Here is an 8,764-nt window from a genome sequence, read left to right as displayed (position 1 = left end):
GGTTTGAGAATAGTTTCCCAGTGCACCTTTGGGCCATTCCACAGTTATGGCACTTTGGAACTTGCACATTGCAAGCCATAGAAAGCTTTAGATTGGCTAGAAGGGAGTTGAAGAGTGAGTTAAGAAGGGCTAAAAGAGGACATGAGAAGACTTTGGCTGATAGGATTAAGGAGAATCCTAAGGCGTTCTATAGGTATGTCAAGAACAGAAGGTTGGTTAGGGCAAGATTAGGGCCAGTTACAGACAGTAGAGGGAAGTTGTGTGTGGAACCGGAAGAGATTGGTGAGGCACTGAACCAATATTTCTCTTTGGTGTTCACGCAGGGGTACATGAATATAGCTGAGGAGGACACTGGGTTGCAGGGGTGTAAAATAGACAGTATTGCAGTTGATAAGGGGGATGTGCTGGATATTCTAGAGGGTTTGAAAATAGATAAGTCCCCTGGTCCGGATGGGATTTACCCCAGGATTCTCTGGGAGGCAAGAGAGGTGATTGCAGAGCCTCTGGCTCTGATCTTCAGGTCGTCGTTGGTCTCTGGTATAGTGCCGGAGGATTGGAGGATAGCGAATGTTGTCCCATTGTTTAAGAAGGGGAACAGAGACTTCCCCGGGAATTATAGACCGGTGAGTCTTACTTCTGTTGTGGGCAAGGTTTTAGAAAAAATTATTAGGGATAGGATTTATAGTTACTTGGAGAGTAATGAATTGATTGGAGATAGTCAGCATGGTTTTGTAGCGGGTAGGTCGTGCCTTACTAACCTTATTGAGTTTTTTGAGAAAGTGACCAAAGAGGTGGATGGGGATAAGGCAGTTGACGTGGTATATATGGATTTTAGTAAGGCGTTTGATAAGGTTCACCATGGTAGGCTTCTGCAGAAAATGCAGATGTATGGGATTGAGGGTATTCTAAGAAATTGGATCAGGAATTGGCTAGCAGATAGGAGACAGAGGGTGGTGGTTGATGGTAAATATTCATCATGGAGTTCGGTTACGAGTGGTGTGCCTCAGGGATCTGTTTTGGGGCCACTGCTGTTTGTAATTTTTATTAATGATCTGGATGAGGGTATAGCTGGGTGGATTAGTAAATTTGCTGATGACGCCAAAGTCGGAGGTGTGGTAGATTGTGAGGAAGGGTGTCATAGTTTGCAAGGAGACTTAGACAGGTTGCAGAGCTGGGCCGAGAGGTGGCGGATGGAGTTTAATGCGGAGAAGTATGAGGTAATTCACTTTGGTAGGAATAACAGATGTGTTGAGTATAGGGCTAACGGGAGGACTTTGAATAGTGTGGATGAACAGAGAGATCTAGGTGTATGTGTACATAGATCCCTGAAAGTTGGGAATCAAGTAGATAAGGTTGTTAAGAAGGCATACGGTGTCTTGGCGTTTATTGGTAGGGGGATTGAATTTAGGAGTCGCAGCGTCATGTTGCAACTGTACACAACTCTGGTGCGGCCGCACTTGGAGTACTGTGTGCAGTTCTGGTCCCCACATTACAGGAAGGATGTGGAGGCTTTGGAGAGGGTGCAGAGGAGGTTTACCAGGATGTTGCCTGGTACGGAGGGGAGGTCCTATGAGGAGAGACTGAGGGACTTGGGGTTGTTTTCGCTAGAAAGAAGGCGGCTAAGAGGGGATCTTATTGAAACATATAAGATGATTAGAGGTTTAGATAGGGTGGATAGTGATAGCCTTTTTCCTCGGATGGAGAAAGCTAGCACGAGGGGGCATGGCTTTAAATTAAGGGGGGGTAGTTATAGGACGGATGTCAGGGGTAGGTTCTTTACCCAGAGGGTGGTGAGGGATTGGAATGCCCTGCCTGTTGCAGTTGTAAATGCGCCTAGTTTGGGGGCATTTAAGAGATCCGTGGATAGGTTTATGGACGAAAAGGGATTGGTTTAGATTAGTGGGTCATTGTTTTTTTTTAACTGGTCGGCACAACATCGTGGGCCAAAGGGCCTGTTCTGCGCTGTAATGTTCTATGTTCTATATCTATCTTCTACTGTATTATTCAGGGTTAATATGAGGTACATGTGAATTAATAAGCAAACTGTGTACAAACACACCACCCTGCACGATAATTACTAGATACAATCGAAACAGATTCCACAAAATTCTCAATAACTCACCCAGATGTCAGTAAACACCACGAATCAAACAATCTTGTTGAAACTCTGCCTCTCTCACAATGAATTCCAATCTTCATTTTCAAAGATCTAACCTTGGAATTCTTCCCAAATGTCACCCCCAAGTCAGATGGCCTCAATGAGTTTACAACTTCCAGGGTTCCAATCTTATCTCCCAAAACCATATTCCTCTGGATTCCTGGGTCTGCACTCCAGCGCCAAACTTTCAAACACAATTTAATTCTTTGGTTGCAGTGAGAAGAATACTACTATTCCAAAGGGCCTGCAGCACAAAGTCACCAAACTTCTGCTGTCCTCTTTGAATGCCAGGGCATCTTCTGAGCCACATTCAATGGCCAAGATTCTCCTAGGCCTTGTTCAACTGTCAGGGCTTCTCCTGCGCCCTCTACAGTTAAGGCCTGCCAATTCCAGCTTGAAGCCTCTCTTCTCCATTTGACTTAATTGGGAACAGTCCACGTCCCCTACCTGGCACTCTTCTCATTTTGGCGCTCTATTTTCTGGTTCACATGATCTCACTTTGTGCTGACTTCTTTGTGCACAGCTGGAGTACTGTGTGCAGTTTTGGTCGCCGCACTTGCACAAGGATATTTTGGCCTTGGGAGGAGTGCAGAGGAGGTTCACTAGGCTGATACTGGAGATGAGGGGGTTGGACTATAAAGAGAGGCTGAATAGACTGGGTTTGTACTCGTTGGAGTTTAGAAGGATGAGGGGGGATCTTATAATGACGTGTAAGATAATGAAGGCGATGGATAGGGTAGAGGTAGAGAGATTCTTCCCGCTCAGAAAGGACAGCAGGACTAGAGGGCACAGCCTCAAGATGCTGCAACTGTATAGGGCATTGGTGAGGCCGCAGCTGGAGTACTGTGTGCAGTTTTGGGCGCCGCACCTGCGCAAAGATATTTTGGCCTTGGAGGGAGTGCAGAGGAGGTTTACTAGGCTGATACCGGAGTTGAGGGGGTTGAGCTATGAGGAGAGGCTGAATAAACTAGGCTTGTACTCGTTAGAGTTTAGAAGAATGAGGGGAGATCTCATTGAGACGTATAAGATGATGAATGGGATGGATAGGATAGAGGTGGAGAGACTCTTCCCGCTCAAAAAAGACAGTAGGACTAGGGGGCACAGCCTCAAGATAAAGGGGGGGCGGTTTAGAACGGAGTTGAGGAGGAACTTCTTCACTCAAAGGGTGGTGAATCTCTGGAATTCTCTGCCCGTTGAAGTGGTGGAGGCTGCCTCGCTAAATATTTTTAAGACGCGGGTTGATGGGTTTTTGATAAGAGAGGGGATTAGGGGTTATGGGGAGAGGGCGGGAAAGTGGAACTGAGCCACGACAGATCAGCCATGACCTTATTAAATGGCGGGGCAGGCTCGAAGGGCTAGATGGCCTACTCCTGCTCCTATTTCTTATGTTCTTATGTTCACACTGGGACCTTCCTCTGCCCAAAGAAATACAAATGTTGGATGGCAAATTTGCTGACTGCTCCCGGCCTGCACAAGCGCAAAGATTTGAAAGCCTGTAGAACTGGTTTCCGCTCCATGAGAAGGTAAGTTTGAATCGCATGATGCAAGATTGGCAGTGGGGATCTGACAGCAGAGCGTCATCAATAAGGAAGCCAGTGTGTGGGCAAAGAACTGTTGCTTGCTCAAATAGAGAGGCAACTGGAATTTGCTAAGAGTGGAAATTTTCTAGTAAGTTGTTATCAAAGTAAATTTTAACCTAGTTTCCTTATTTTAAAAATACTTCAAAACTGTAAGTCAGTGGAGGTTAACAGTAGCACAGCTGTAAGGGGATCCCTATATTTTCTAGCTCAACTGTATGGTGCTGGGTGGGAGGAGGAGGATGGTTTGTGGAAATGGCATTACAAGGACTGGATAAGTTGATAGTTTGCCAGCAAGCGTTTCGACAGCCACAAATGCAAATCCAGGTTGCTATTTTGCCTCCCTGGTGCCAGGTTTAGGATGTCAGAGCAACTATGAGAGCACTCTGAAGGCGGAGAGTGAAAAATGAACAGCCATGGTCCACACTGGTGTCAACAATCTAGGCCGAAAAAGGGCTGTGGTCCTTCAGTCAGAGTTCAGGGAGCTTGGAAATAAACTAGCAAGGGGGCCCTCTAAAGTAGCAAGCATTGGAGAGAGTGTAGAGGATATTTACCAGGATGCTGCCTGGTTTGGAGGATAAGTCTTATGCAGAAAGGTTGAGGGAGTTAGAGGTTTTCTCTTTAGAGCGGAGGAGGATGAGAGGCAATTTAATAGAGCTTTATAAGATGATGAGGGGGATAGATAGAGTGGATGTTCAGAGACTATTTCCTTGGGTGGATCTAACTGTTACTAGGGGGCATAACTATAAAGTTCATGATGGGAGATATAGGAGGGATGTCCAAGATAGGTTCTTTACTCAGAGTGTGGTTGGAGTGTGGAATGGACTGCCTGCTGTGACAGTGGAGTTGGACACTTTAGGAACTTTCAAGCAGTTTTTGGATAGGCACATGGAGCGCACCAGTATGATAGGGAGTGGGATAGCTTGATCTTGGTTTCGGACAAAGCTCGGCACAACATCAAGGGACAAAGGGCCTGTACTGTGCTATGTTCTATGTTCACCAGTACACTTCCAGTAACATGTGTAAGTGAGTATAGAAATACAAGGTTACAACTGATGAATTCTGGATAGAATGATGGTGCACAAGGGAGGAATTTTGATTCCTGGGATGATAGGATCAGTTCGGGGAAAATATGACCTCGACAGGGTTGATAGGTTGCACCTACATTGACCAAAGTCCTTGCTAGCGCTATTGGTTTAAACTTGTTAAGAGTTGCAGGAACCAGCAGGTAAGACAAATACCAAGGTGCACAAAGAATCAAGAGACAGTTAGAATTAAGAGTGGGAAATAGTAAGAAATTAGGTGGAATCAAAGTAAGAAGGGATGTAATAAATCTAAATTAGGGTTACAGTGCCAGTATCTGAATGAGTGGAGTATGCTAAATAAGATTGGTGAAGTGCAGGTGCAAATAGCCATGTGGAAATATGATGTTGGGGTGATAATAGAGGCCTGGGCTCAGTGAAAGGTACTGAATATGCCTGGATACAAGATGTTGAGAAAAGGGATAGGAAAAGAATTAAAGGAGAAAGGGTGGCAGGACTGATCAAGGAGAAACGTAAAATCACCATAGTCCCAGATGACCGTAGATTGGACAGTGGTGATTTTAACCAAAGGATTTGATAGGCAAGGGGATTAAGGGTTATGGGGAGAGGGCGGGAATGTGGAACTGAGCCACGACAGATCAGCCATGATCTTATTGAATGGCGGGGCAGGCTCGAAGGGCTAGATGGCCTACTCCTGCTCCTATTTCTTATGTTCTTATGGATCACCACACCTCAGCCAAGAGCAAAGGTTGGGGCTTTTATGAATAACCTCAGCCATTATGAGAATTGTCCAAAGGTGTGTAAGTTTGGTGTATTGGGCCATGCAAAATTTCTCCTTAATGCCAGGGAACTAGCACAGTGAATATGTGGGGTTGCAGGGTAGGACCTGGGGCGGGATTATTGTCAGTGCTGGCTCGATGGGCTGAATGGCCTCTTTCTGCACTGTAGGGATTCTATGAAGTGGGGCAATTATCCCTCCCCCCCGTTGCTCAGCACTGGCAGTGAGGCCAAATGGGAATCAAATCACTGTTGTAATTTTAATGACTTTTATACGCTTTCGTTTAAAGAATAAGAAACACCTACCCTCCTTCCTTTTCGCCCTCCCTCCCTCTCTCTCTCGCTCTCTCTCTCTGACGCAGCCAGCTTGGCGCCAGCCGTATTCAAACCCCAACCGCCACTCCACGAGCCTCCAGCACGCTCAAACATCCGCGCCCACCACAACGCTGTGCATGCCCCTCTCAACGCGCGTGCGCCATCTCCCCGCCCCGCTGACCGAGTGTTGCCACTGCGCATGCGCCGTCTTCCCCGCTGGTCGAACGTCATCGTTACGCATGTGTCGTCTTGCCCATACTGGCCGAGCGTGGTCAATGCGTATGCGCCATTTCTCCCTCCGCTGGGTGAGCGTCGCTATGACGCATGCGCCGTCTTCCCCGCTGGTCGAGCGTCATCATTACGTGAGTGTCGTCTTGCCCATGCTGGCCGAGCGTGGTCAATGCGTATGCGCCATTTCTCCCTCCGCTGGGTGAGCGTCGCTACGACGCATGCGCCGTCTTCCCCGCTGGTCGAGCGTCATCGTTACGTGAGTGTCGTCTTGCCCATGCTGGCCGAGCTTCGTCAATGCGCAAATGCCGTTTCTCCCTCCGCTGGGTGTGCGTCGCTACTGCGCATGCGCCGTCTCCCTCGCCAGCTGGCGGTGCGTCACCAATGCGCATGCGCCGTCTTTCACAGCTGCGTGGGCTCCACTATTGCGCACGCGCCATCTCCCGTTGGCGGAGCGTCGTCCCTGCGCATGCGCCATCTCACACCCGTTGGACGAGCCTCGCTACTGCGCGTGCGCTGTCTTCCCTATTGGCGGAGATTCGCCACTGCGCATGCGCCGTCGTTCCCTCCCTCTAGCCGAGCTTCGCCAATGCGCATGCGGCACCTTCTCTTGGCAGGAGCAATGCCAATGGCGATCGGTGAGAGTTTTACCATTTATTTTGTAGCGGCCAAGTGTTGGTGGCGGGGTCGGAAGAAACTCAGGTTTGGGAGTCTGTTTCCTTGTTGGAAGTGTCTATGGGAAGCAATTAACCAAAAAAATTTGCATTTACAAAGTGCACTAATTAAGGGCTTTCCCATTCTCTTGCCATACCTCTGCAGACACCAGAGTGACTTTTAAGGGGCGTCTGGACAAATAGATGAATGGGAAGGGAATAGAGTGATACGGTTTCCGGGAGGGGAAGGGGTTTTGATTCAGATGGACAGCATGGTGGCTGCAGGCTTGGAGGGCCAAAGGGTGTGTTCCTGTGCTGTAATCTTCTTTGTTCTAATGCACTAATAAATTATAAAATCCCTACAGTGCAAAAGGAGGCCATTTGGCCCATTGAGCCAGCGCTGACAGCAATCCTGCCCTAGCCCTATCCGTGTCACCCCCACATATTTATCCTGTTAATCTCCCTGACACTAAGTGGCAATTTAGCAAGGTCAATCCACCTAACCTACACGTCTTTGGAGTGTGGGAGGAAACTGGAGCACCTGGAGGAAACCCACACAGACACGGGGAGCTCCGTACAGATGGTGACCTAAGCTGGGAATTGAACCCTGGTCCCTGGAGCTGTGAGGCAGCAGTGCTAACCACTGTGCTGCCCATAAACGATTTCCTTATTCTCTTCCCACAACGTGTGATGCACTAAAGCAAACTCCTAAAAGTTTCCATAGTTAGTTATTTCTGGATCAGGTCGCTAATCTGTCACTGGTGTCTTGTATAGCTTGAGGTGCGTCACTCCACATCAAGCATAGCTGACCAGGAGTCTCTCTCTTACTCTTACTGTCAGCCTTTGGCATACTTGGAAGGATTTTGCAGGTTGTCATTCAACCTAAAATAAAAGCACATGACTGCAAATGCTGGAATCTGAAGAAAAACTCAGCAAATGTTGGAAAATCTTGGTCCAACAGCATCTGTGGAGTGAGAATTGAGTTAACGCTTTACATCAGGATGACCCTTTTACAGATGTGTTTGGCTGCGTTACAAACACACCGCCCTTGGCCTTCAAGTCTTGAGGTGGATTCAAACCCGGAGCTTCTGGCTCAGAGGCAAGGATGCTACCCAATGCACTACAAAATCTCCAGAAAGACCTTTGCAGCCAGTGAAGTACTCTTGAAGTCTAGTAAGAGGTGGTGGTGGTGTAGTGGTACTGTCACTGGACTATTCATCCAGAGACCCAGAGTAATGCTCTGTAGATTGAAGTGAAGTTTGAATTCACTGTAAAATCTGGAATTAAAGGCCTAATGACCATGAAACTGATGTCAATTGTCATAAAACCCCATCTGATTCACTGATGCCATTTAGGGAAGGAAATCTGCCATCCTTACCCGGTCTGGTTTATATGTGTCTTTAGATCCACAATGATGTGGTTGACTCTTAAATTGCCTAGCAAGCACTCAATTCAAGGGCAACTAGGGGCAGCCAATAAGTGCTGGCTTTACCAAAGATGCCCACATTCCATGAATGAATTAAAAACAACGTAGGAAATGTGGCAGCCAGTAAATGCATAGCCAGCTCCCACAATGTGAAAATAACCAGATAATCACTTTTCTTATTTCCTCCATAGGATGTGGGTGCCACTTGCCCTTGAACTGAGTGACTTGATCTTGCTAAGCCATTTTGCAAGTTCAATCACAAACAATTCAGTCACATTGCTGTGGTTCTGGAGTCGCAGGTCTAGGCCAGACTGAGTAAGGAAGGCAGATTTCCTCCCCTGAAGGATATTCGTGAACCAGATTTTTTTTTTAACAGCAATGGATGATAGCTTCATGCCACCATAGTTGTGAACCTTCTGGTTCAGCATCAGTTGGTTGGCAAGGAGAGAGATGGTTACGTGGCTAGTTGGAGTTTTGTCACAGGGACCAAAGACAGTGGCTTCAGCAAACCCAATATTTGACTTGGGCTACAATGTGAAGTTGGTGTTTGTAAAAAAATTTTAAAACAATTGTAGAAATGCTAAGAG

This window comes from Carcharhinus amblyrhynchos, unplaced genomic scaffold (genome assembly GCF_965287045.1).
Source record: "Carcharhinus amblyrhynchos unplaced genomic scaffold, sCarAmb.v2.hapA scaffold_37, whole genome shotgun sequence".
NCBI lineage: Eukaryota > Metazoa > Chordata > Chondrichthyes > Carcharhiniformes > Carcharhinidae > Carcharhinus > Carcharhinus amblyrhynchos.
Note: the sequence above shows the minus strand (reverse complement) of the source record.